The following is a 27921-nucleotide window of genomic DNA, read 5'->3' as shown; positions in this document are numbered from 1 at the left end:
AGGAGCGCGTTAATGTGTTTGTGTTCTCCAGATCACAGGGAGAAAATGGCAGATCCCTGTTAGTGAGCATTCCTTTATCTCACATCCTTGCAAGAGAAACAGCTCCCGAGATTTTTTTTCTTTAGACTTGGGCTTCGACTGGAGATTTATTTTATTGTGTTTTATAGCTATAATTATTGTTAGTGTGAAGACAGTGACCTCAGCACCCAGACAATGAATATAGCAGTGAGTTCATCTGCAGCATCCTTATAATTACTGCCCAAATATGTGTCATGGAAAACAACAGAAGGGGGGAGACCCAGGTACGAGGGGGAGGGACCAGGGAGAAGACAAGCATGTCCACACTGTTGCTGTTACTGCTTTTGGGACTGGAAAGGGAAAGGAAGAGCCCAACACAAGTGCTGCACTCCCTTGCTCCCACCAATGTGCTGTGTGAGGGACAGAGTAGGGACACCTCAGTGCCACATCCCTGTGGCCACCACGAGGCTGGCAGCACCGAGACACAAAACAGATATCCATCTTTATAGCCAGGGGCTGTGAGAGATGCCTTGGGGAGACAGCTGGAGCCTTGCCCAGAACGCGAGAGGTCTGCCTTGGCTCTAAGTCACTTTGTAGATGGCTCTGGCTCACTGCCTGTTCATGTTCTGCTTTCTCTGCAGCAGGTCCATGAGCCCCTCTTTGCAAGGGCAGATGCCTGCAGTTTGCCATGGCCAGCTTGCGCTGGCCCCAGCAGCCTCCAGGAGCAGTTGTGTGGCCCAACTGTCCCAGTTTCCAGCACAGGCAACCTACTGGGGTTTTTGGCATGTCCCAGTGCTGACTGATCCCATTTAACAACACCAGTGACCTTCACGGAACAAGGGCTGGAGAGATACCGACTAGTTGTGCTTCTGCATTGCCTGCTGCATCACTGCCCTTGGGGCCAGGACTGAGAGTGCCGTGGCCTCAGAGCCCGTGGCTATCAGTCTTGTGTTCTAGACAGGTACGGACATGGGGCAGGAGTCACCTCACCTTGGGATTTCTGGGCAGTTTTCCAGTTGTTGCTGCCACCCTGGCCTGTACCAGCGACTCACTCCTGGCAGCTGAGTCAGGACTCCTGACATGCTTTGTTAGTTCTTTGTAAAAAATGGGGAGGTTTCTCTGTAAGAGATACCCACTGGGGCCAGGAGAGTCCCCAGTGTTTCTCAGCCCCTCAATATTTCTGCAAGTGTCTCCAGGAAGGTGCCACCAATGTGGTCAATACAAGGCGGCATCTTTCTACAGTGTGCCCTGACCGAGGGAAACCATCTGGTGCTGAAACTAAATCTAGACTAAATCTAGTTGCTTCAATTAAATACTGGGTGAAGAGCTTTGGCCAAAAATGAGGGTGGAACTGTCAATTTGAAAGGCATTTTGAAGAGTCTTTTATTGTTTGTAAGGGGTAACTTCAGTGGCAGGTGTGCGAAAACAGCTACTTTATTCTATTCAACATTATACATGCCAGTTTGAAACTGTGAGGGTTTTTTTAGCTTAAACATCAAAACCTCAGAAATTAACAGAGAAAGAGCAAAAGCACGAGGATCAGATAGTCCCAGAGATTAGAAAGTCCCATGGGGCATGAGAGTCTTCAGTTTCCACTAGATTAAACACTTCAAGTTGTTTCAGAGTAGCATTTATGATTTTTGCTTGGTTGAGAAGTGTCACTGTTTTCTGGTTTGGTACAAACCAAACCAATTCCCTTGCAGACTTTCAGAACTGCCCCAAGAAGCCCTGCACTCACCTCAACTTTCTGGTGGCAACATCTGCCATCAACAGATCGTTCACTCAAACTCTGATGCAACAGGATCCTTCAGAATGTGCTTAATTTAAGCACTTGGACCAATTCAGAATGACTGTTGAATCTCTTCACGAGCACGTATTTCTGGATTCACCCTCTGAAGCACTCCATCTCCAGCCAGGAAAACCCTACAGAACACGTATCGTTTGCTGGAAGGTTAGCACTTTCCTGGATGTTAACTGCTCGTGTACTTCGGCTAAGGCAGCTCTGCTGGGCCAGGCGGAGCCCCTGGCAGGGTCCGAGGCTCAGAGCCTGGCCAGCGTGAATCCCCAGCCTGGGGCAGGACCCCCAGCCAGCTGCTTGTGCCCACACAAAGGCTGACTGCTGAGTGTGCCAGCAAAACCCTGCTCACCCAATCCTGCACATTAGAAATATTGACCATTAGCACTGGATAAATGGGAGGGAATTGATACCAGCTCGGAGGCAATCCCCAGACCAGAAGAAAGACAGAATTAACCAGCTTATTATTATTATTTAATGCTTATATTGTGAGAACAGATGAATAATTTGTTTGCTAGGCTCTTCATGGGAAGCTGTTATGAAGCTTAATTCATTAGCGCTTGTAAAGTGACTTGAACTCGTGAGATGAAAGGTGTCCTCAGAGTGCCACGAACTATTATGGCTCTAGCAGTGCAGATCTTTAATAAGGATATTGAACGACTCCTTTGAGCCAGCACATTGCTTTTACCTTCTTTATGTCTGTTTTTACAAGCACTATCTCAGAGAGCCAAAAAAATAAAGAATTACAGGAAAAAACTGCCACAACAGTGCACATGCTGTAACATGCCTGCTCATTCCTTGCCCAGAGGGGAGAAAGGCTGCAGCTGATGGGCCAGTGTAACACCTCTGTCAGCCAAGCCTTGCCACCCACCCTGCTTGCCACTTGCCAGTGGATGGATTTACTTACAAAACTTTGCTTTGGACTGGCTTGAGGTGGTGGGAGAAGGTCTGCCCATGAATGGGGCTCATCGGTCTGCCACCAGCATTACCATAGACTGAGAACTGCGCCAGCTTGGGGTGGACCACAAGACTGAGGGAGAGGGAGCAAGCTGGCTTCATGAGGAGAAGAACAAGTGGTAGGACTCAAGGAAATAGTCTCAAGTTAGAGCAGGGGAGGTTTAGATTGGACATCAGGAAGAATTTCTTCAGGGACAGCGTGATTAAGCATTGGAATGGGCTGTCCAGGGAAGTGGTGGAGTCCCCATCCCTGGAGGTATTTAAGAGACGTGTGGATGTGGCAGTGAGGGACATGGTTTAGTGATGAGACTTGGTAGGTCAGTTTGAAGGTTGTACTTGATCTTGAGTGACTTTTCCAACATAGATGGTTCTATGATTCTAAGAAGTGTTCCCGTGGGAGCTGGGGGCTGCTGGTGGGATGTCTGGTTTGCATGCAGGCTCCTGCCTAGGCTGACCAAGCTGCCGTGCTTCCCTCCGTGCTGCTGAGTTTGTCCAATACATGGGGTGATGGCAGTGGGGGGAACATCTCCTGAGGTCTCTCCCCATCATCTACCCATCTGTGGCAGCCTACTCTTGCCTCCTCTGACAAGCTGACAATGGGGTGAGTGGAAGATGCTCAATTTTCCTCTGATATGTTGGGTGGGCAAGCAGAATGTCACCTGCCACGCCAGGAGCCATGTCCCACCACCTCTACGTCCCAGATCGGCTGTGGCTGACCCCCTGGAGGCCCATCGAGGGCCACAGTGGAGATAGTTTTCAACACAGAGTGGGTGATGGTGATGGCTTTTATAAGGCTCCCAGGGAACAGACTTCAGGCTTCAAAAACACAGGTCAGATGAATATTTCACAGCAGGAAAAACTAACAACAGCCCAGTTTGTTTCCTCCAGACCCCTCCTGGCTTGCTTTCTGCCAATGCAGAAAGAACAGTCCTCCTGCTCTCGCTGGTGAGCAGATTTATCCTAGCTGACAGGCTTTCCTTGTGTGTGCACTGAATGGACTTTCATGGACTCCTTCTGTTGAGATTTTGTGACAATATAATTTCTCTGCTCTGTGCAGCCACTTGCTCCATGACAAAGCCATTATAACTCGGCCAAGCTCCACCAATCCCACGTTACCATGGAGCTGCACTCACCCTCCCTTGAAAGTTTGCTTCCTTCACATTCATCTTCCTGCAGCTACTGTTGCTCATTCATCAGGTAAGAAGCCATGGCCATGAATCCACAGAGAACTCTTCCCTGCCTTAGCAAGTTGAGAAGATCTTTCCCTGCCAAAAATCTCATCTATTGCTGCTACATTTGGAGTCTAATTACTGCTGCATTTCCCATAACCTGCAATGGGTTTTGAAAAAAATGCTTTTTAAAACTCCCCTGCTCTGAGGAGAGCAGAGAGTGTTGATGAAGTGTGCCAACACAGCATGCCATCGTACTATAAGCACAATTTCCAAATGACCAGGAAAACAGCAACTTCTTTCATTGAGGGAAAAATGAACCCTCCAAAGAGAAAGCAGTGACCTTCTCATCTGCCTTTCTTTCTTCCTTCTTCAAATGTTGCTGCAGCCAGCAAAACTCTCTCATTATCTACAGAGGCAGTTTTTACAAATTGCTCAATGAGGCACACAGTGCAAAAAGCATCTGACTGGCCCCTGCTTGCTGACTGCGTGGCCTGGCATGCCAGGCAGCGTGGGGCAGGTGGTAGCATTGCCTGAAAACAGGATCCTGCTTTGATTGGGCCAAAGTGGGGTAAAGGACTCATAATGGAGGAAAATAAAATATTTATCAGAGACTCATGGCTTTGGCAAAGGAGATTAAACTTAGATTAAATTTTTAAAGGCCCGTAAAATTTAATTGGCATTAGTGTAGGATAGTTTATGTCTCTGGAAACTAAAAAGGCTTTTCTGTCCAGTGTTAGCCTGAGCTTTGTAGAGCTGTCCCTTTCTGGTGTTCTCAGTGCTCCCCAGGGACCAACCTGGGCTGGTGCCTCTGTGCCACCAGGCTCCCATTCCAGTCTGCCTGCATCAACCACCTTAGGCCGAGCAATGCTGCAGGCAGAGACACAGCCCTTTTATCATGTCCTAGAAGAACTTGGCATCTGTGATACAGGTGGGCACCGGAGGGAGGAGACGATGGAGCGTGGGAGAAGATGGAATGGTGGGCAGTGATGCGTAATGCTTGGGTCAGGTGCCTGTCTTCAGCAGGTCTGGGATTCAGGCCCAGCTGCAAAGTCCATCTGTAGCTCTGCTTCTGTCATCTGATGGATATGGCAGCTCCTCACAGCTGCTCAATACATGCCTTTGAAGGAGCCTTATCTTGGCAGATGTCTCTAACTTCCCTGAGTTTCTGCACGGACACAGGATAGGAGGGCTTGCCCTGTACATTCAGCCAAGTGTTTTTAGCAAGATCCAGCCAAAATGCAGTTCAGACTTTGCCCTGACATTTGGCTGGCTTCAGTACATTTCCAGTAGTAGGAGGTCTCCTCTACAGCTGCCCTATAATCAACAGCACTTGTCAAAACCCACCTGCTCTGGTGCCAGCAGTGTTCTTCACCTTGGGCTGCTCTCTCCCTCCACTGTGCCCACCCAGCTGTATTTAGGGAGTCACCATCTTCCTTTGCAGCCCTCATTTTGTGATGAACAGGGAAATGTTCACTTCTAGTCCCCATTATCATCTTAGATCCATGTTTTCCTCAGGTCTGGCACTTGCTTAGCCCCTGCCTTGGCAGTGTCCTTCCTGAACAAAGTGCCCGGGACTGTCTACACCTAGGGTGGATGAGCTTCATTCATGTAACCCCTCCCTATAATGTTTCCAAGGTCATTCTACCACATCTCTCCTGCTGCCCAGTGTCATGAGGTGAGCTGAAAGGAGACATTGAGAACCAGAGGAGATGCTCAGAGCAGGCTGTAGGCACTGTGTACTATGCTGGGGATAGGAAAAACAGCTCTGCAGAAGGACTACAGACTCTTGGTGCTCTGTAGTGACTCTGACATACAGAGGACTCACCATACTATGGTACGAGCCTTTCTACCCACCCTTCAGGTTATCCTCCAGACAGCTAGGAAACAAAGCACATCAGGACGTTGTGCATGCCTGCATGGTGAGGAGACAAGCAAGACACACCCACAGCAACTGTACACACCAGGGGAGAAGCTGGGGGGGGGGGGGGGGGGGCACATATCAGATTATAATGGCTAAACTTCTAATTATGCTTTGCCAGTCTTGCAGAAAATCTGTTCTTACTCTCTCATGCATGCGCAGCAAGATGAGCTCTCACTCGCTTTTTAAAGTGATGCTTTATGTCAGAATAAAACCCAGGGATGGTCAAATCGTGTTATTCAAAGGGATGGAGACCAATTGTCCTGCTCAGGGATTTTTTCCTTCAGGCAGCAGTTTTATCAGTGTTGTATTTGTCTAGCTGCACTCTGAGTCCATGTTCTGGGCTCAGTTTGCCCTGCTTGTACAGTTTAGTCCTCAGCACAGGCAGGAGCTACCCAGGCTTCTGCTCCTGGACAGGCAGGAACCATCCAAGATCACAGGCAGGAGCTATACAGGCTATGCTGTACTTTTTCTGCTGATGCTGACAGCTTTGCAAGAGCTCGGAAAACAAGATTTCATTTTGCTCTTATTTCTTGAGCAGAAAGTCAGAAGCAGTAGGGGGAGAAAAAAATCTAGACAGGTCTGGCATGGCAGGAACAACCCAGCAGCCTTACTTCCAAGAAAAATGCTTGTCGCTGAGATCAGAATCCATCCAATGAGTTTTAAAACATATCATATCTCCTCTTGCTGTCCTCTGCTCCTCTGCCAGCTCTTATGTTTCCAAATCTACACATGCTACCCTAATTCTTTGTCTTCCCCAGAGTGTCTGCTTTTCCAGTAATTTAATGGTTTCCTTTTTCAGCCACCCTTGTCAATGCAAAGAGCAGGTTTTTCATTGCAGGATTAATTTCCCCAGCTCCACTCTTCCCAAAGGCTTACACAGGCATTAAAGAGGTAACTCTTTGTTTTCCAGCAGGCAAAAAGCCTCTCCAGTGCCACCTGACTGAATTAAACAGGATATCAAAAGGACCTGTCAAATTTGATGTGACCAGACAGTGAGGGGAAGTCAGAGCAGTACCGATGCAGAGCAAAGACTTGGGATGCTGTTACGGCAGATTTAAAAAAGGACAAATCCTGTGGAGATTTTCCCCTTTAAGGGAAAAGAGGATGAAAGCAGAAGGTTTCAAGCGATCCCGAACGTGCAGGCTGCCACAGTGCAAGAGTGAGGCAGGGCTGTGTGGCTGACAGCCCCCCAGCAAGGCACTCACTGCTCGAATCCAGACTGCTGGATAAACGTCTATAAGTTGTTCAAGACGGTCTATATGTTGTCTCTCACATGCCCCCACCTGTCTAGGCAGTTCACTCCAGCTTAAAGGGAAGCTGCAAAGTAAAATATGTTATTAACTTTACCTTTGTAATCCTCTCCTGAGATGCTGTTTTCTGTTGCTGGGGCCTTACCTAGAATACTGTGTGCAGCTCTGGGCCCCACAGTATGAAAAAGATGTTAAGGTCCTTGAAAGAGGAGGGCAACAAAGCTGGAAAAGGGGCTGGAAGGCCTGTCCTGTGAGGAGAGGCTGAGGGCACCTGGGTGGTCCAGTGTGGAGGAAAGGAGGCCAAGAGGCGACCTCGCTGCTCTCTGCGGCTTCCCGAGGAGGTGCCGGTCTCTGCCCCCTGGGGACCGATGGCAGGATGTGCGGGAAGGGCACAAAGCTGTGCCAGGGGAGGGTCAGACCGGGCATCGGGAAAATATTCTGGACTGTGAGGGTGGCCAAAGGTTGGAAGAGGCTTTCTAGCAAGGTGATTAATGAAGTGTTCGACCCTGTCAGTGTTCAAGAGGCATTTGGGCAATGCCCTCGTTACCAGGCCTTAACTTTTGGGTAGCCCTGAAGAGGTCAGGCAGTTGAACTAGATGATCTTTGAAGGTCCCTTCCACATGAGCTGTTCTGTGCTTTTCTTTTCTGTTCTGTTTCTATTCTATTCTATTCTATTCTATTCTATTCTATTCTATTCTATTCTATCCTATCCTATCCTATCCTATCCTATCCTATCCTATCCTATCCTATCCTATCCTATTCTATTCATTTGTTATGCAGATCTCTGATCGTACCACCCCAGATGACATCCCAAGTGCAACAAGAGAAAAACCTAACCTGGCATGTGGAAGTCGGAGACTGTCCAAGCCTGCTGCCATCCCTCTGCTTCTCAGTCCTTCAGCTGTATTTTGCTCAGTGCTGCAGCAGTTTGGGGAAGGGCAGCATCTGGGCTGTGTTTGCACATCTTGGAGAGAAAGGGGAGCCAGCCCAGGAGGCAAACAGCTTGGCAAAGTCAAGTCTGGCAGTAGCCCACCTCCAAGAGGTCCCAGGATAAGAACAAAATCCTTTAGGGGTGCAAGCCCCTGCTCAGTGGGCTGGTGGTTGCAAACCCACCAGACACAGGCATGCCTTGGTTTATCCTCCTTCTCTCTGCAGTGGTGTGCTGAGCATTGAGGCAGCTCTCTGCACCTCAGCACACTCGGGACCCCTGCTGGCAGAGTCCAGGAGAAAAACTATCACAAGCACGCATGTATCAGGGTGTGTATGCCATGTAGGCCTGCTGGCCGCATGCTGTTGGTCAGGTGTGGGCACCCTGTGTCCCTGGTACTGACGTGCACAGGCCAAGCACTGTTCATAGAATCAGAGAATCATAAAATCATTAAGGTTGGAAAAGACCTCCAATATCGTCTGGTCCAACCATCCCCCTACCACCAATGTCACCCTCTAAACCATGTCCCTAAGCACCAGGTCCAACCTTTCCTTAAACACCCCCAGGGACGGTGACGCCACCACCTCCCTGGGCAACCTGTTCCAGTGCCTGACTGCTCTTTCTGAGAAGAAATGTCTCCTCATTTCCAACCTGAACGTCCCCTGGCGCAGCTTAAGGCCATTCCCTCTTGTCCTATCGCTAGCTACCTGTGAGAAGAGGCCGACCCCCAGCTCCCCACACCTTCCTTTCTGGTACCTGTAGAGAGCAAGGAGGTCTGCCCTGAGCCTCCTCTTCTCCAGACCAAACACCCCCAGTTCCCTCAGCTGCTCCTCACAGGACTTGTGCTCCAGGCCCTTCACCAGCTTCGTAGCCCTTCTCTGGACACATTCCAGGGCCTCGATGTCCTTCTTGTAGTGAAGGGCCCAAGGCTGAACACAGTACTCGAGGTGCAGCCTCACCGGAGCAGAGTACAGGGGGACAATCACCTCCCTGGCCCTGCTGGCTACACTATTCCTGATACAAGCCAGGATGCCGTTGGCCTTCTTGGCCACCTGGGCACACTGCTGGCTCATGTTGAGGTAAGCATCAATCAGCACCCCCAGATCTTTTTCCTCTGCACAGCTTTCAAGCCACTCTGCCCCAAGCCCGTAGCATCGCACGGGGTTGTTGTGGCCAAAGTGCAGGACCCAGCACTTGGCCATGTTGAACCTCAACCCCTTGGCCTCTGCCCATCATGTTGCTTTCCTCCGTCCTCTGCAGGTGTTCCCTTGTGACTGAGTATCGGTGAACATGCACACACATATATTTTGTGCCAAAAATAGTTCTGGTTGAATATAGAGCCTGACAAAATATAAGAACAAATCCCAAATGTGGTGGCAGGAATTACAGAAAGCATTTTGGTTGATGGGAACTCCCAAATTTACAAAGTTTTCCCTCAGGAAGCCTCCCTGCGACTGCATATGCTCACTGCAGCAGAGTTGGAAAGGCAGTGAGAGCCAGGCTGTCTGCTAGGCAGGCATGAAAACCCTGCCAGCATTGTTCTGGGGCACCCCATTAACACACATCATTCTGTTAACTTTATACTGAATGTAAAAAAGAAGCAACAGCTGGAGATGAAATCTAATTTTCTGGGGGAAAATATGAGTAAAATAGAATGTAGCTGCTGTGTGAATGAGTTTATTCTCTGTTAAGCACTTGTTACTGCACTGGCATGGCCTCTGTCGCACTGTGAGGGTAAGCGATGTTAACGTTTTCTTCCCTGTCCGTTCTGCCACAGCCATGGCTGCAGCACAAAATGTCACCAAGTTCTACCACCACAGCTGCAGGCTTGCAGGTTTCTGAGTTGGAGAGCGCAAGTATTTAATTGCAGTCAGTTCTGGTAACTGACTCATTTACGGGCTAAGGACAAACCAATGCTCCATTGGCATCTGATGTTCGTGTCTCTGGGACCTCCTGCAAGCTGCCTTTCCCACATGCTTGCAAGCAAACTGCTTCTCACTTCCATACTCAAAACACAAGCTGCCCTGACCATAACATAAAGATCCTTTATGCCACCCTCTCCAGTGGGACTTCCACATCCTTCCAGGGACCAGCCAGATGTGCTCCCCACGCAGCAAGGAGCTGGGACCATGCCACCTTCCCCCGCACTTCCCAAACTGCCCCCTTGGTCACTGAGCCAGTTGTGTCCAGCAGAATGGTGAGGCTTCCCCTTTGCTCTTCATGGGATGTCACAGGGCACTGGGCACCGCCAAGCTGCTGGCAGTGGGGGCAGCAGGCATGCAAGCAGGTCAAGTGCTTCGATGAGGGGCTACCACAAACCAGGGGGCATCCAGGGAGATGCAGGCAAAATTTTCCCATGGGTTCACACCAAGAATGACACTGAGGGTTCACACTGAGACCCTCTGGGCTGGGAAGGAGGACAGGCTGGGCAGGAGCTGCTGGTGAGGAAAAAGCAGGCACACAGTCAGCTACAGAGCAACCACAGACCAGAGATTTGGAAGCGCTCGGGTAGGGATGCAGCACAGAGCCTGATGAAAGGCAGTGCATGTTTGCAGTTCTGAGCCCTGATGGATCTTTCACTGGACAAAACAGGTCCTAATCCTATTTTTAACACTGTGGTAGTAAATGTGCCCTACAATACCCAGTGTGGCTTTCACAGGGAGAGAGACATCACATAGAGAAAGAGTAAAAAGCCACTCTGAAAACAGCAGCCAAACTGATACAAGAACTGGTGAGGATGACTTATGGGCAGAGACTAAGGGAATTTAATTTGTATAGCCTAGAAAGATGATGCCTGAGGGGGAACACGATAACACTATATAAATATCTAAAGGGCAGTTGTATGAAGAAGGGGAAAAAAAGTGACGCATGCACCAGCCGTGGGAGGAATGTGATGGACTGAAGAAGGGTACAGTTTCCCAAGGGAGCACGGCGGGCTGTTACAGCCTGGTGGGCAGAGAGCAGCACAGCGTGCCTGGAGCCTGCACGTGGTTCCCAGCAGTGGCCACGGTCAGAGCAAGGAGGATTGGGAAGGAGCAGCTTGGCACAAGCAGCAAGGGAGGTGCCCATGAGCAGTCAAGGCTGCCCCGCATGGGGGTAGCAGGGTGGCACCTTCCCCTGCAGACACCAGCAGGTGACTGCACACCAGAGCTGCATTAGCACTGGTGCTTCTCCTGTGGGCTTAGGACCACTCCCTTGACAGCATCCTCCTCCTGCTCCCTTTGCTATCTCAGCTTTCTGAAGGGTCCTCCAGGACCAAGGCATCCAGACCCCTAATGCATTCTAGCACTGCATGGCAGAGCCTGCCTGCAAATTTCAGCATCAGGCTGAGCTCCTTCTGCCTTGGCCGTTTGGAAACGTACACAGGCAGCTTCAGGTTGGGGTCTCTTTCTGGAGAGCTGATGCAGATGACACCCTGTGCCTGGCTGTCTGAGAAGAGCACAATAACTGCACTGGTCCCAAAATGGAGAAAGGAGTGAAGTACACTGATGCCTGTGTTCCTGTCCCTTTCCCCTCTCTTCCTTGCAAATGCAATCACATTTGCTTCTTCAAAACACAGAAGAAAGAAAAAAGATTTTCTCTCTGTCGTTGCCATGTGAAAAACCCACACAAACAACAGGAAAAACTGGCTACCTCTACGCAGAACCCAGCACAGCGACTGCAGAGCGACTGTCACACAGGCAGCAGCCTAAAAAAAAACAGAGAGAAAAATAGATTTTTCCCTTCAGCCCTTTCAGACACATGACTTGGGACTTATTATAGTAATAACAAGCAAAAGATTTTTCAGAGGAGAGGACCAGTCTCCATTTGTTTCTTCTTTACATTGATGAAGTCCCTTCACCAATTTAAATGGGGCAGGTTCTGCTTTCAGCAGTCCTCCTTAGAACAGAACAGCAACTCAGTAACAAACTTCTCCAGCATCAAGAATCCCTCAGATTTGGGTCCTTACAGCAAGGGAAGCCCAGGCCATGGGGCAGAGCTTTTGTGAGATGGTGTTCAGTTAAACCTGCCATTAACTGCTCTCTAGCTATTACAGCTAATTTGCATGGCTCAGAGCCCAGAGGATTCTTTGCAAACCACCAGTTTACCAAACAACCCGATGCGAAACACAAAAGTCGTGTGTGCTGGCACCAGTGTCTGTCCTCCTCCAGCAAGCTGCTGGAGAACAGGCGAGGCTTCGCCATTCATATTGCCATCCTGAGCGCAGGGGAAGCGGCTGTGGAGGCAAACCGCAGGGAGGCAGGAGCTCGAGCAGTAGATAAGCCTTTTGGATGACTGTCCTTGGATTTGCTTATCTCCAAAGGGCTTAAAATGAGAACATGTTTGGATCTGCACATTTTCAAGTGCCTCTGTAATTATCCAAGTTACAAGCAGTAGATGAATCTGAGACGCTGGCACTCCATTGAAGCACGGCGCCCTTTAATGCCTGCCCAGCCAGCTGTGGGTTGTCATGGAGACTGCATCTGTCACCCATTTGTTTACAGGCCTTTTGAATAACCCACGCGAGCCAGACCTTTCCTGTTTTGGGGGGTGCCCATCTGAGATTTTGCTGAGGTTATCCTGATTCATACCAACAGATGTATTTTCATCCATAAAATCAGGAACAGACTCATGCCAAGCACTGCTACCACTGATGCCAAAGATGTTTCAGGCTAGACTAATCCCTTCTGCAACCGATACTTTATGTGATGGTCTCTGTATAGGTTGCCCCTAGGCTCAATAAATACAAACTACAAGCTCCTTCTCTGCTGTGCTTCATCTGTGGTGCAAACAACTGGTAGGGCTCAGTGAGACGAGGGGTGGCTGAAGAATGAAGCAGGAAGGATGGGCAGAGCTCAGAAGGAATGCTCAGCTTGGGACACCCCGCGAGTCAGAAACTCTGTTTGTTGTTGTGCACCTGTCTTGCAGGATTCAGCCTCCTTGTTTTCTGGCACAGTTAGAAGACTTGCACAGGCTCTTGGCTATCCTGGACTTGTTATTTAGACAGGAGTCAGGGTTAGACAGCACCGGTGGGCATTGGGCTTCCCTGGCTCACAGAGCACTCCTTTGCCTGGGGCGCAAGTGGGGTCATCACAGTCCCACAGACAGCAGGTCTGGGAGGCTGGGAGTGGGCAGTGTTGTCCACATGCATGCACCTCTCACAGGGAGGTGCTGGGGACAGCAGAGGTTGCATTTGTGGAGTCTCTTGAGAGCAGCAGCCCCACATTGCAGAGGACACCTGTTGTCCCACAGCCAGGGCTGGCAGAGAGGACAGTGGCCCTTCCCTGGCCACTGACCTGCTGCACGAACCTAAGTCAGCCTCAGCTCTCTGCACTTCTTGCAGCATGTCTCGGCTCCCCTTTGGCTTGCAGGAGGACTGCCAAGCTCACGTTGCTCACAGCCTCTGAAGCCCCGGTGAAGGAGGGGCTGCGAGATAGTACACACTGTGTACAGCTGAACTGCAGCCTTAGGCTGGCTCTATTTCCAGCATTCAGGGAAGGGGGAGAGCATTTGAATGCCTGGTCAAGGCAGAGAATTTATAGCCTCATACTAAAAAGAACAACAGTGACAACAGAGAGACACAAGGGCAAGTTTCACTCTTCATTTAATCCTAAAGGATCTATTGTAGCAAAGCAGCAGCTAGAGCAGGCTGTGAACACGTGTACATTTCCCCCGGCCATCCTCAGACATCTTTGGTTTTATTGTTCAGAACTCCAGAGAACCACAGACTGGTTTAGGATGGAAGGCACCTCTGGAGGCCCTCTGGTCTGACCCCGTTTGAGCAGGGCCACCCAGAGCAGGATGCCCAGGACTGGGCACTGGCTACCCTTACTGCTCAGTCTGAGCTCTGGGGAAGAGCTACTGCCGTGCTTCCGCAAGGCCTGCCCTCTCCCTGTCCTGAAGGTGAGAGCCACAGAGTCATAGAGTCATAGAAAGGACCTGAAAGATCATCTAATTCCACCTCCCGCCACCATGGGCAGGGACAGATCCCACCAGACCAGGCTGCCCAAAGCCCCATCCGGCCTGGCCTAGAACACTTCCAGGGATGGGGCATCCACAGCTTCTCTGGGCAATCTGTTTCAGTACCTCACCACCCTCGGCATAAAGAATTTCTTCCTAATGTCTAATCTAAACCTACCTTCTTTTAGTTTAAAGCCATTACCCTTGTCCTATCTCTACAACCCCTGACAAAGAGTCTCTCACCAGCTTTCCTGCGGCCCCCCCTTTGATCCTGGAAGGCCATTATTAGGTCTCCCCAGAGCCTTCTCTTCTGCAGGCTGAACAACCCCAGCTCTCTCAGCCTGTCTTCATAGGAGAGGTGCTCCAGCTCTCTGGGCACCCTTACCCTTGTGGCCCTCCTCTGGACTTGCTACAACAGCTCCATGTGCTCCTGATGTGGGGGCCTCAGAGCTGAACACAGCACTCCAGGTGGGGTCTCACAAGAGTGCAGCAGAGGGGGAGAATTATCTCCCTTGCCCGGCTGGCCGTGCTTCTTCTGATGCAGCCCAGCATACAGGTGGCTTTCTGGGCTGCAAGCCCATGTTGCTGGCTCATGTTGAGCTTCCCATCAACCAACACCCACAGGTCCCTCTCCTCAGAGCTGCTCTCAATCCATTCTCTGCCCAGCCTGTATTGGTGCTTGGGATTGCTCCCGCCCAGGTGCATGACCTTACACTTGGCCTTGTTGAACATCATGAGGTTCGCACAGGCCCACCTCTCAGGCCTGTCCAGCTCCCTCTGGGTGGCATCCGTTCCCTCCAGCACGTCGACCTCACCACACAGCTTGGTGTCATTCACAAACTTGCTGAGGGTGCACTCTATGCCACTGTCTATGTCACCAACGAAAGTGTTAAACAGCGCCAGTCCCACCACACTGCTTGGTGAAAGTCCCCCCTCCCACCAGGCACCTCAGCACCCATGGGGGGACAGGGAGCCACGGGCAGAAGCAGAGCTGGCGCTGCAGCATGCATGAACTTACACCCCACTGCTACACTGAAACTGGACTCACTCAGCACATTTCTTTGAGGACTATTTAAGGGCTCACGTACTTGACCAAATGAGTGGAGTCTTTTCAAAGGTTTTTCAGGAGGGTCCAAGCTGAGACAGCTCCCTGCTGGCATGGCAGTTTGAGGGTACCATTCAATTTGGAGCCTAAATGACACATGAGGACCAGCAGTGGCTGAACCAAGAGCTGGACCAACGCCTTTTTTCTTGGTAGCCCATGACAACTTCACTTCATTATCCATAGTTGCATTGCTTTCCTTTATCATGTTTCCCCTACTTTGATTTTAGCTTTTTCAGTTAAATTGACAAAAGAGAGGAGAGGTGTTGGCTACAGGTGACTGCAAACCCTCCTGCTGTCTGGCAGGGCCAGAGGGGCTGCGGGTGTCGCTGGGCTGCAGGAGCGTGTTGTCCCCTGGGCAGGCCCTGGGAGGCCGGGGCTGTGTGCGGGGTGAAGAGGACAGGGAAGAGTGAGCTGGGCTGCACTGATGGTGATGAAGTAGATTTATACAACAGCTGGATGTTTGGAGGTGTTTCACCTTTCCTACAGCAGAGGCGGAAATGCATCATCTTTGGCTGCAGAAGAGAGGTCTTAGAACCGAGGAAGGGCCAAGGCAGCCAGAGGAGCCTTTCCAGGGGGACAAAGGTGCAGACAATGTCTCTTCTCCAGGGCGGTCTGTCCAGGCTTCCCCAGCAGGTATCAGCCTGGAGGAACAGGACAGGGGTCTGCCCAGGTACTTTCCAGTCAATAAAGTTTAAACCTGATCTCAGGCCCTCAAGCCTGTCATGAGGCACAGCTCAGGCAGGAGCCCAGCGTGGTGCTCACCTGGCTGAAATAGCCAGGGAAACCCAGAGCTGGCCAAGATCAGAAACCTCCCCATTCCAGTACACCTTGGCCTTGGCTCACTGGCACTGGTTACATGCTGCAGCCCCAGCCTTTCAGCCCTTCTCCTGGAGTCCTCGGGGCTGAGCATGCCAAAGGATATGGCAAGGGCATGCTGGCAACTGGTGCCCTCTCCAGCAGCACAGGCTGCTCCCCTGCCCCCAGGGCCATGGGGTTTTGGCTGCTGCCGGTGTCACTTCATATCACTGCAGAGCAAACAGGGTCAAGGAGAGAGACAGGAAAAAACAGTATGTATGTCTGTCTCAACACAGTCCTGCACAGTGGGGAACAGGGGTGCGCCTCGCACCCAGGCACGTCCCTGCAGTCTTGCATTACTCAGCCTGGGCAGTGGGAGACATCAAGTCCTGCTTCCTACCTGATGCCAGATGGGATCTGTTCATTTCCTACCTTTATTTCCTTCCTTTCACTCCCTCCATGGCTCCAGGAACCCTCTGCCATCTGGGCACTAATCACAACATATCCTGCCCCTTTCTGTCCCCTGGCCTAGCCCAGACCGTGCAGTTTACAGACACTGAGCAAAGTTGAGCACAGAGAAGAGAATAGTAAGTGCAGGCAGGCATTTGCATAGCTGTGGCCAGGAGGCTGTATTTGAACATCTAATTAGATTACAGCAAACTTCCCGAATGGCGAAGCTACAGCCCTGTCACCCCCTCGAGACAACAGACCATGCCAGGATTGCTGTCTGATTCTGATCTACATAATTTGCCATAATCCTTAAAACTGACTCAAGCAATGAGGTTCGTTGCACAGCTCACTGGATTTAATCCACCACTCCAGTGGTGCTAACGAAGCTAATGGTATAGTCAGAGAAGGAACACATGTATAGCTAGGAGGCAGAGATAAAGCATTAATCCGGCCATATGCTTTCAACCTGCTTTACTCTTCCACCCCCACCCCAATGTTTTTTGAAGCACTGAGGGAGAACAAACCTGTCAGGAAGAAAGAGCAAAGGAGAAAGAGTGTCCCTTGAAGGGGTGGACATGTGCACTCACATCTCTGTACACTACCAGCCTGCAGCAGCTTGTGTCAGAGACCAGAATGAGCAGAGGTTTGGTAGGACCAGGGAGACAAAGTGGGTAAGGGGGTGGAGATTTTGGGTGAGGAGGGTGAACTGCTCCCGGTCAGAGATGTAGCACCTGCTCTCATTTCTAGATAGAGTTCATCAATCCTAATCTAACCAGGTGATGTGCCTTGTGTGCAGTGTTCCCAGGAGCACCCATGTGGCATTGTGTCTTATTGTCGCTGTCCATGAGTTGTGCATCCCAGCCCCAGAGCCACAGGTTTACTTGGGAGCACCGGCTGGGCTCTACCTCACCCGCAGCCTATGAGCCCAGGGAGCAAAGGGTTGGCTGCAGGCAGAGGGCAAAGACCAGGACGTAAAGAGAGAAGTTCACTTCACCTGAGGAGAGTAGAGCCACATCTGCAGGAAGGGGACAGGCCCACCAACCTGCTCAGGTATCCAACACATATACCCAAAGAGGGACTCGCCTTCCAGTTTTCAGCTACAGACAGCTGGAGACAGGCTCTTTTCTGTGCTGTCCAGTGCCAGGGCAAGAGGCACAAACTGGAACACAGGACATCTGGAAGCTCTCTGGACATCTGGAAGCACTCATTTACTGGGTAGGTGACTGACCACCTGTGCAGGCTGCCCAGAACAGCACAGCCTGCTGCACAGGTTGTGGAGTCTCCGTTCTTGGAGATAGTCAAAAGGCATCTGGACATGGTCAGTCCTGGGCAACCTGCTGGGTGGCCCTGCTTGAGCAGGGGTTTGGACCAGATGTTCTCCAAAGGTGCCTCCAACTTCAGCCAGTCTGGGATTCTGGGATTCTGTTAGCGAGCAAGGGGAAGGAGGCCACCCTGTCTGTGCTGGGAGGCTGGCAGGATAAGCCTCTGTGTCCACAGCTCCTCCTGCCTCCATGCTGGGCTGTGAATGGCTCAGCAAAGCCAGGCATGCAGCTCCCGCTCAGCTGGGAATGGCCTCCTCAGCTTTAGTGGTTGTTGAAAAGGATCTTGAGCCACCTGCAGTAACCAAATCACTTGGGAAGTCAATGGAAACTTCACTGGAAACAGGATGTATACTGCCAAAAGTCACCTGAGGCTCTAAATCCACCTGAGGCTGAGCAAACAGCTTCAGGCTGGGGTTTGCTCTGCACACAGCCAGAAGAACCCTGTGGTAGAGACGCTGATTCTGGAGTTTGTAGATACTGTGCCTTCTCGTGAACCAGGACTGTGCTGCCAATGCTGCCCTCTTTCCTGGAGAGAGATGTCGTCCCATTTGCCCCTGAAGCGTGGCCAGTGCCTGCCCCATCCTGGTGGCAGGAAGCAACCCCTGCCACTGCTGTCTTTAGGATCTGTCAGCAGGGAAAGGTGCTCTGCAGTGGCAAAGGCATTCAAAGCCCAAATTAGCTGCACTGGGCTCAATCTGAGATTTTGACAGCGGATGCCAAATTTATTTTCAAACGCACTCTGGAAATGTCACCGTGCTGGTCGGAAGGAATTGGGTACATGCTCCCTTTTAAATAGAACCAAGCATATGGGAGGAGGATGATTAGATTGCTTCCAAGCTGCCAAATTTCTTTGCTGCAGCAAAAAATCTTCCCCAAAGTGTCCCAGCCCACAGTGTTTCTGAGCACTGAAGTCTGTGCTGAGACTTTTCCATTGACAGTTGTGCTCCAAGCAAGAAAACACATCCTTCCAATGAGGTCCCAGGTGATCCTAGCCCAAGAGGCTCGGGGTCTTTTGCCTCCCCTTGCAAGCCAGAGCAACCGTAACCTGGGAGGGGGACAGAGTTTGCTTCTCTCTCTTGCGCCAGTGAAAAGCAGCACTGAACTCAGACTCCTCTCCTCTCACAGCACCTGCCTGTCTGTGGTGGAGTCTCTCAGGGAAGAACCATGTCCCTGCCAGTCTGTGCAGCATCCCTCAAATTGCGCCCATTGCACCCCTCTGTGCTGAGCCACCACATCCCTGCAGATCTACGCAGAGGTTATCAGCTGCCCTCTTTCCAGCTCCCCAGAAATCCCCCCAGTGTAGTGAGGAAAGGCAACCTACCACCTGCTGGCAAACCAAGAGGGGAGTAGTGGAAGCTAAGCTTCTTTAACTCCTGGAAGATAAACCCCAGGCTTTCATATTACAGCTTCAGAGGCTTCAGCAGCTGGGCCTCCAGTGCTCCTAGCCACTGTCAACAGGTGCTTGGGCCACAAGGGACCCATGGCCACACTACGACTCTTCAAGGAGCCAGAGCAGCATGACAGCCTGGGGAAGTGCTCCCTCTCTGTTCCAACTGCCCAGAGCTAACATTCAGACCCCACACTCAGCCATGTAAGATGAAAATAAGGGTGGGAAGAGAGATGGGACTCCATGCTTGAGCTCATTAGCCAGTGCTGGAGAAGCGATGCCTGTCCTACCTGGGCTCAGGGGCTCCCTTGAACCAGGCAACTACAGCATATTACCTACAGTTGATCGCCAGGTTCCCCTCAGTTTGGGGTGGAGCAATGTAAGATACCATGACCAATTTTTTCAGGCTGGAAGCAGGGTGAGCAGCCCAAAGTGCAAAGCATCATCACTGTGCTGTCCCTCATCACAGCCCCAACGAGGGGATGACCTTGGGATCACCCAAACCTTTCCTGCCTCACTGAGACTGGGAAGTGCACAAATAGCTTTCCTGTGACCAGCAGGGAGCTTCCTTCTCTCTGTAGGTAACACTGAAGCTTCCCCAGGGAACAGAGCATGGTGGTCCTCCCAGGAGAGGACATATGGTCAGCACTGAATTTCCAAGTCTGGGGTTGGGGCCCTATCCCACCTGGCCTGCTTGAAATTCTGCTGGCCCAGCGTGGCGGGGGGCAGCCAAGACGAAGCATACACTAACCCTTCAAAACCACCCTCCATCACTCATCCTCATTTTCCCAGCAAGAAAACAAAGTATGCTCAGACCTGAGAGGACCTTGAGTATCAAGGGTCCTTCCTTCTGGTGCAGGATTAACCTGCAGTCCCTATAGGCCCTCCTGGCCCTCTCCCTGGGGCCCCAAAGCACCCACCGACTTCCTCTGTGAACACAGTAATCTGCTGGATCACAGACATAAAAATCTTGCTGTCTTCTTTCTGCTTCTATTCCCTCTATAGCATTTTTCATGCCTAGGAAGGCACAGAGTGAAGCCAGCTGTACTGTCCCAGCTTCAGAGTGAAGCCAGCTGTACTGTCCCTGCTCAGCAGATCAGGAAAATAAGGAATGTTGCAAGGAAGCAGTAAGCCCTAAACCAGCTGAGAAGCAGCACCTCTATGGTCCTTGGGCAGCACTCCACGATCCAGGGCACTACCTGAGAGGCCCCAGGAGGACTGCCGAAAGCCCACCTGGCAGGTACCAGAGCCATAGGCTGACCCAGAACTTGCTGTAAAGTGGCAGAGGCTGGAGGGTACGGGCAGGAGGACTGTTGAGCCTGAGCAGTTAAAGCAAAGTGGCGCAGCTGCTCCTAGCTCTGCTCTCAGCCCACACGCTGCTGAGTGGCGGGTGGGAGGTTTTTCTCTGCATTGCAAATCCCTTCTTATTTGAGTGCTGCAGTGCTGCTTAGAAGGAAAACAACCACTTTGGAGAGAAAAGGGGTCCGGAATAGCACTGGCATCTTCTGCCCAAAGCAAGTCCTGGGACTGACCCCAGGAGAGCCTAGCTCTATAGATAAAGCTAAAGCTTCCCTAGCAGAGAGCCTGGCTGGGAGCAAGAACCATCCGTTCCCTTTTTCCTGTGTTTGTCCCTGGCACTGATAGCCCTGGCTAGGCTCTTTCTTCAAACTTAGGAAGCAGGAGGAGAGGAGGAAAAGGCAGAGGGAAGAAGGCTTCCAGGTCTGCAGAGGCTGGCTGGCAGCAGAACAAGAGCTGTGAGAAATGGTGGGAGCTACACGGCCAAGGGCTCATGGCGCAGGGCTGCGGCCCCTTAGCAGTGTGGCCCAGATAGCTCCTGGGAAGCGTAATGCCATACAGATGCACAGGTAGCTTGCTGGTGCACAAGTTCCTCCATTGCCAAGTTTTTGGGAGCTAGCTTACTCAACGCTTGCAAAGGAGAGGTTGGTTTTGTGCTCCCTAACACAGGTGCTGAGGGACTGCGAGTCTGGAAGTCCAGGGAAAGTGTCCGCAGACTTTTTGCAGGTGACAAGCCTTTGGGGGGGCTCAGCAGCACTATGGAACTGAGGTTCAGTAGATGTGCAGGTGGCTTTCTACAGAGAGCCCCATTTGGACCAGGGACCCTTTCATGAGAAGGACGAGGTCCTGGATTTTGTGCACCAAGACTTTTGATAAGAAGCACCATCAGGATGTGCAGGTTCAGGAGGCTGCCCAATCCGTCTGCCCTTGTTCAAGCTAGCCTGCAGATCTGCCTGTCCAGTCCCATCCTCCCCACTACAGCCATAGGCTTTCTTCGCCACAGAATTTATTCAGCTCATCTTTTTGGAACAAACTATTCATCCATCCATCCATCTGCACTACTGTCCATCTGTCTTTTTGCAGTTTTCTTTTATCGACACACATCCCAAATCCATTGGCTGTCTGGGTTGCTGTTTGTCAAGCAAGGTAGCCAGGCAACTATTAAGATCTCCATTTATTAGTTCCAATATGCGTCTGTGTGTTTCTCTACACAGAAGAAAGTGTGCTCTACTTCTGGGCCAGCCAGAAGATGCAGAGGTCTAGGCTCTTGGTGACTTTAAGTCACCAAGCCTTAAAGTCTTTTCTTTGCTTTTATTCAGTCTCTAAGCAAGCAAGCTCCCAGAATGAGCACAGTTGTCTCCACCAGTGGCCTTCAGAGTGTGAAAAACAAACCAATCTCACAAACTCTCAATGTATAAATGTGAAAGTTGACTTTCCAGACATCACAGACCTCTTCTCTCTGAAAGAAGGACCCACTGCAAGTTTGAGCCTGCAAGTCAGGTGCTAGGTTTCATGGCTCCATTTTTTTCACCTTCTCCTACACCAGCATTTCTCCAGGCTGAACATCAGCTCAGAGCACCCCTCCCAGCAAACCCTCACCACTAAGGAAACACCACTGCACCGGGCTGTGCCAGACCCTTTGGGAACAGACGGGTCCTCAGCCACGTGCAGTTACAGATGTGCTCAGGGAATACATTCCTCTCTCAAGAGGAAACCCAGTGAGTATGGGCCAGGTGTTCAGTTCAACAGTGCCACCATGCCATCCTCTTCCACCCACCTCCTACTGTATTTGAGGAAGCAAGAATCTGTATGGGAGCAGGCCCCTAACCACCTCCTTCCCAGACAGGTTGGGCTCTGGCTTTGAACCTAGGGCAATCCTGCACTCATTTATGGGCTCTGTCCTGTGCATGTGTCAATAAGCAATTGACTGGAGAGAAGACTGGAGAAGCTGGAGAGAGATTAAACTTCTCTTGAAGATACTAAAGAAGGCAACAAGGATTGAGAAGTCCTCAGCTGCCTGTTCCCAGCACTCTGGGATCTTTAATCGGTCTCACTTCTTAGTTTTTAATTTCAGATTCTCCCTCTGATGCACAAGGGCTCTGCTGTCCCTGCAGGCCAGCAGCTCCTTCCAGCCTCATGTGTGAATTTTGCAGCTGCACAGCAAACGTCAGCTCGCCCACCTCACTCAGCCCATGTGCATTTGCACCTCCAGACCCGAAGGGAGAGCATGGGGTGATGCATGCAATTATCCAGAGCTGACAGCAACTGTCCCAGAGACCTCTGTGCACAAACACAAGGATGGGGGTTTCTAGTGCAGTTCTTCTCTCTCCTTTCAAATAATGTGAGTCATTGGTTTCTCACAATCAATAGGCAGCAGGATGGTCACCGCAATGCAGCCACTGCCATGTCTCTCATGCAGGGGTTGTTTTGGTTCAAAATTCCCTGGGCAGAAACTCAACTGTACAGTGAGACAGAAGTCCTAATGAGATCTATGGCAAGAGAAAGGCCTTCACAACTGCATTTTCAGGTACTGTCTGGGAGGGCTGTAAAAGCAGAAGTCCTGACTAATCATAAGGATCCCAGCGCCCCTTCCAATGACATGGCACATGAGCAGCCTGAGCAAAACTGGCAGGAAGGTCCTTGCTTGAGACAGACATGAGCAAAGTCTCATGAGTGCTGACCTCTAGGGACGCATGCATTTATCAGAGCAAAACCAACCTGGGCTCGCCCGGCAGCTTTGGTGATTAGATAACCTCTGGAGCCCCCAGTACAAGAAGGATGTTGGTCTGTTAGAGCAGGCGGCCACAAAGCTGATCAGAGGGCTGGAGCACCTCTCCTACGGAGAAAGGCTGAGAGAGCTGGGGCTGTTCAGCCTACAGAAGAGAAGGCTCTGGGGTGACCTCATTGCAACCTTTCAGTACCTGAAGGGGACTTACAAAAAAGACGGGGAGCGACTCTTTGCTCAATCAGATAATAACAGGATGAGAGGGAATGGTTTTAAACTAAAAGAGGGGAGATTTAGACTAGAGGTTAGAAGGAAATTCTTCACTCAGAGGGTGGTGAGGCACTGTAAGAGGTTGCCCAGAGAAGCTGTGGATGCCCCATCCCTGGAGGTGTTCAAGACCAGGCTGGATGAGGCCCTGGGCAACCTGATCTAGTGGGTGGCATCCCTATGGCAGGGGGTTGGTACTGGATGGTCTTTGAGGTCCCTTCCAACCCAGGCCATTCTGTGATTCTATGAAAGTCCTGCAGAAGGACCCAGCTGCTCCCAGACCAGTGCCACAAGAGGTTTGGCCTCCTTGGCTGAGTGAGCAGAGGAGAGCAGATCCAGGTCTTGCTCTACAGCTCCATCCCCGTCTGTGGGCAGGCAAGGGGTTGCCCACAGGGAGCTGGGCTGGCAGCGGGCACACACCAGGGCTGGCCCACGCACAAGTGTGGGAAACAACCCACTGCAAACCCAGCCAGGGCTCCCAGCCTGGCCTGGTGATGGAGGCACTTTTGTGTCTGCAGTGCCCTGCACACACCACTGCCTGTCCTATGGAGCCAGGGAGAAGAGGTGTGCATGGCTGCACGACAGAGGTGGGGAACAGCCCTGGGCCATCCAGCACTGCCTTGCAACCTTGCTGAATGAGCAAGCACAGGAGGTGCAAAGCATTCGTGTAGGCTCTTGGTAAGGGAAGGTGCCAGGGGCTGACGAGCAGGAGGACAGGCTGCTCACTGAGCAGGACGGTGTTGATGAGGCAGAGCTGCTGACACCAAACCCAGAGCAGGAGTGCTGCTTTGCAGGCAGGGAGACAGGCACACTCCCCTCTAGCCCTAGGCAAATTCTGCAGCCTGACAGAGGTCTGGAGTGGGGACAGACCATGGAGCAGCACCAGGAGGTGCTCTGCCACCCACCTCTTGGTACGTCACCTGCTGCATCTGCTGCCACACTGGCACCACCACCTGCGGCCCAACATGTGCAGCCGCAGCATGCGCAGATGCCACTACGGAGTCCACCACCATGCCAGTGCAGTGAGCATCTTCCAGACACACAGACGACAGGGCAGGAGCACGTCCTGAGAGCGCATCCTTGTCCCTGACACTTTAGTATCACAGGATGATAAGCAAAGACACCTCCAGGACTTTCTTCCTCTCTCACGCCCAGGTCAGAGAGTAAGAGCCGGGTCTGTCTCTGCCCCATTACGCTGTATCCCCAGCCTGCCAGACAGGGGCTGTGGGCACCAGGCAGGATCTGGTGGCCTGGGCACAGGGGTCCCAGCCAACAGCACCCCCATGAGCACTGCCCTGTGCTGCAGTGCCTGGCACCTGGCCCTCACCTACCAGCAACTCCCAGCAGTGTGGCAGCTGAACCTGCCACTGGCACCACCAGTAACCTCCCAGTTCCCAAGGAGCCATGTGAGCCAGCAGCCTGCTGGGGAGGACTGCTCCTCCCCACTGCTGCTCCTCTGCTCTGAAGCCATAGGAGGAGCTGGGGCCAGGAGATGGGCTGGGCATGCTGGAGTATGCAGGGATTTTTATCCCTTTCATTACAAAATAGAGAAGGAGCAAAAAGAAAGGAAAAAAAAAAAAAAAAAACAACAGCAAAAAAAAAGCAAACCTGACAACTCCAATTTCTATCCTAGTGAATAAATGAAACACAGCCCAAGAGGTAGTTAAGTGCTTGGAACAAAACATGTGTCTCCTACATTAAAAAAAAAAAAAAAAAAAGAGAGAGAGAACCCAGAGAGAGATCAAGTAACTGCAATTAGAAGAAAGAGGCGGATGGGTGATTACCAGGGAGTGGGGAAGTGGGGAAGTCCCTGCTGCCATTGCTCAGTGCTCCTCCGGCCAGGGACCAAGGCCAGTGTTGCCATATGGGTCCTGTGGGAGAGGGGCAGTCCCACCCGTGTGCCCAGTGAGGAGGCCTCCCAGTGACCAGGGGTGACCCCAGAGGTTTCTCCTACCCTGAGGACATCATTCTCCCCGCAGGTACCCATCCACCTTTGTGCCCCATAGGAACTGTGACCATTTGCTCTCAGGTCTCTACTGGGGACTGACTTGCCTTTTTTACTTCCTTGGTGTTTCCCCGGTATTTAAAGTCAGAAAAGACAGAAGAGGCACATGTTCCTCCCAGAGGTGTGGAACACAGCAGAGCACCACCCAGTGCAGACCGGGGAAGCCTCCAGTATGCAGGCACAAGAGTCATGTTAGTGCACATGCGGGTTTGCCAGTTCCCTTCCCAAATTAGACAGCAGACTCCATCTCACCCATTCTTTCGGATGTAACATCCAAGAAGAACCCAAGGCCATCAGATTTCAGTTCCTTCTGGCCTTTCCTTGTCCATGGCACTACAGCGTGCAGGAGCTACCTAGAACTTTGCTGAGTCTCAGTCATCACCAAACCACATGCTCAATTTGCTGGATGGGTTGTGTTTGCACACGTGTTATTCAGTAGGAAGGTTTGAGGAGGTCTTTCCTGAAGTACAGAAGGGGATAGAGTTGTGTGTGACTCAACCACAACCCAACACAGCAGCCGTGCCAGGTGCACGACTCCTTCCTCAATGCACGCATGCCCAGCCTCTACCCCATCCTCAGATCTCCTTGAAGTCTGCACCACCAGCCAAAGACTTAATTTCAAAGAGAAATCTCCGTATATGTCAGCTCCGGGCTTGCAGAAAATCACATGCCTCTTCCTTCTGAATGACCCCAGAAGGTTACAAAGATGCTCTTTTATTGACCTAGATGGTGGGGAAAAAGATCAACTTGGTTTAAAAAGTGCGATGGATTTTTTTTCTGCAACAACAGCTCAGAGAAGGACTTTAGGAGCTGCTGTAACTGCTGAGAAAGCCACGTCCTGTGAGGGTCAGGAGCTCCCTCATAGTATGTGATCTTTGGAGAAACAGCTATTTGCTTCCAAACAGTGTCAGGGCCAGGACAGAGCACCCACACCAGCCTCTGCACTGTCTTCCATTCCACCACCCCTTGGCATCCCTTAGTTGCTCTGCTGACCGAGGCTGCAGGGCTGTGAAGGAAGATCGAACCAGACTCCTAATATATTCATGGTGATTATTGGATTTTATGACCATCTCCCTTTGGGAGGCCAAATTAAGACCTTTTGAAAACTTGGGCTTGTCTGAGCTGCTGGTGTCACATCCCAGAACACGGCAAGACATTGCTCCTGATGCAGGAGAGGCATGTGATTAATTCCTCCATAGGTTTACCCTGCCTATTTACCACCTCTCAAGTGTCTGCTGCTTCCAGAACAAGTTCCTTCCCAATGGACCCCAGCAGCTGTGACAACACTCCTTGAATCCAGAGCCTGTCCTTGGCACAAGTTCATCTCTCTCCATGGGGGAGAAATACAGGCTTTCCACGTGTTTGAGAGGGCTGCAGAATTGGACAATCTTTCTCAGAAAATATGCAGTGGTACCTGGCTTTGCATCCATGCACAGACGTACAGAGCTTGTTCCACATGGCAAAGCAGCGGCTTGAAGGCAATCTCAGCCTTTCCTTGCAACAACCTCCTGCTCTGGCTTGCTGGAGAGGATCAAACCCCCACTGCACCTGCATATGGGGGACACAGAGGCCTCCTGGGTCTCCTTGCCCCTTGGCCCATGCCTTGCCTCACCCCCATGGGCTCTGGCCCTCTCTCTGGAAGCTCCCATACTCTGGCATTGCTCCAGCCGTGCTCCAGCCTCCCAGGCATCACCCAGAGCAGACTCCCGTCACAGCTCTTCCTGCTCCCCCACCCCATCGGTAACAGAGTCCTTGAGCCACCCTGTGCCCAAGTTATCTGCTCACCCCAGGCTACTGAGGCCATGCCCACACCTCACATCAGCTCAGCTCTGCATGCTGGACCGTCCCCATGAGAAAGGAGAACCCCACAGCTTCCCCAGACCCACAGGCTCCTCTTGCCTTTCACCCCAAGGACACTCCATGCAGGAGCAGGATCATGACCCCAGGGGTCCTGCACTGCCCATGGTGCCCAGAGCACTCACAGTCTAAACGTTGCTCTCTGAGGTGCCTCTTCTGCCAGGACACTGCTGTCATGCATGAGCTGGAGGATGTTGCTGGTCCATGCGTTGGCTGCGGAGCAGGCAGAGCCGGGTGGCGGCTGTTTGACAATGCTCCTTGGGCTGAGGAGGGCAAAGACAGCTATAAGTTCAGGAAGGCATGGATTAACTCCAGTCCCTTCCCCACTGCAAGAGAACCATCTTCCCGAGCCTTCCCACACCCCCTGTCCCTTGAGGCCCACACAGGGACAGAGGCGTCCAGCAGAAACACTCCTGCTGCACAGCAATCAGACCGAAGAAGTATCATTGCCCATCAGGTTCAGAGCACACCCATACCCAGAGACTCCTCTCCATCACCCTCCCTGGCTCCCTATGGGCCCCTGCCTTTCATGGGAACACACTGAGCAGAGACGACCCATGGGACACTCATCGCATGGGCTGTGAGAAGCCTCGCAGGGAATCAGCCGGGCAGAGAAGCAATCTCAGCTCCTGGCCCTTCAGCAGAGCAAGAGGCAGAGGCAAGGAAAGAACTTGGCAGGGATGAGAGTCTTCTGCTTCTCCAGCCCTGCTCCACGTATGGCCATGGACTCA

General features: G+C 51.6%; 1 protein-coding gene across 5 annotated transcripts in view; it reads right to left on the bottom strand.

Moving 5' to 3' along the window:
- Positions 1 to 27452, bottom strand: part of DLGAP4 (DLG associated protein 4) — a 155517-nt gene extending 128065 nt beyond the window's left edge. For 2 of the 5 annotated variants that reach the window (XM_040575452.1, XM_040575451.1), the window contains exon 1: positions 27316 to 27449. The gene's annotated coding sequence lies outside the window, so the exon portion shown is untranslated. Of the gene's footprint in view, positions 1 to 27315 lie in introns of all 5 variants that reach the window. The other 3 variants (XM_040575454.1, XM_040575450.1, XM_040575453.1) reach the window with 3 other exon arrangements.
- Between the last annotated feature and the right edge of the window lie 469 nt (positions 27453 to 27921).

Source organism: Cygnus olor, chromosome 16 (assembly GCF_009769625.2).
Source record: "Cygnus olor isolate bCygOlo1 chromosome 16, bCygOlo1.pri.v2, whole genome shotgun sequence".
NCBI classification, from domain to species: Eukaryota; Metazoa; Chordata; class Aves; order Anseriformes; family Anatidae; genus Cygnus; species Cygnus olor.
The sequence above is the reverse complement of the archived record's forward strand: the minus strand, read 5'-3'. Positions and strand labels throughout refer to the sequence as shown.